At 47.3% G+C, this 820-nt stretch overlaps 1 protein-coding gene across 1 annotated transcript in view; it reads left to right on the top strand.

The window, feature by feature from the left end:
* Positions 1–820, top strand: part of MORN3 (MORN repeat containing 3) — a 10,675-nt gene that overhangs the window by 868 nt on the left and 8,987 nt on the right. The gene's annotated exons all lie outside the window — the stretch shown is intronic.

The raw sequence follows: 820 nt of genomic DNA, 5'->3' as shown, positions 1-820 counted from the left end.
TAAGGATAAAGAGATGACATCTGTCAAGTGCATAGCCCAGAGTCTGGTACAGAAGGGGAATTTCTGGAATGTTCTCTGTGGGCAGCCTTCCAAAGCTGACCCCACCCAATGTGGCGCAACAATCACCCTCAACACTCACTCACCTAAAGGCGAAGCTTCGTACAGCTGTTCTGAGTTCTGTGTGTGGTTAAAGATTCCTAAGCGTGTTCTTCAGTCCTTGGGGGCAGCTTGTGGGTGGACAGTGCCCTGGACTGGGAGTTAGGACCCAAGGTTCTGAGCCCAGCTCTCCTGTTGAGAAGCTATGTGACTCTAAGTAAGTTATTTCCCATTCTCTGGATCTCGGCTTCCCTATTCCCCATCTGTGATAGGAAGGTGTGGGCTGAATTGGTGCCCTAAGCCTTGATTTTGTGTGAGTCCTGCTTCCCCTCAGACCCAGTTCTCTTGGGTATATATCTAGAAGTTGAATCGCTGGGTCATAAGGAGCCCTGGTGGTGGGATGGTTAAGTGCTTGGCTACTAACCAAAAGGTCAGAGGTTCACACCCACCAGCCATGCTTTATGGGAGAAAAGACCTGGAGATCTGCTCCCATAAAGATTTACAGCCTAGGAAACCCTATGGGGCAGTTCTCTGTCTCATAAGGTCACTATGAGTCGGAATTGACTTGACAGCACCCAACAACAGACTGATTTTAATCTTTTGAGGAACTGTCAGACTGTTTTCCACAGAAACAGTAGCGTTTTACATTATCTTTTACACATATTTATGAGGGCTCCAATTTCTCCGCATCCTCACCAGCTCTAGTTTATAAAAATTCCAGGGA

The sequence above is a fragment of the Trichechus manatus genome, unplaced genomic scaffold, assembly GCF_000243295.1.
Source record: "Trichechus manatus latirostris isolate Lorelei unplaced genomic scaffold, TriManLat1.0 scaffold00061, whole genome shotgun sequence".
NCBI classification, from domain to species: Eukaryota; Metazoa; Chordata; class Mammalia; order Sirenia; family Trichechidae; genus Trichechus; species Trichechus manatus.
Note: the sequence above shows the minus strand (reverse complement) of the source record. Positions and strands in the feature narration are given on the sequence as shown.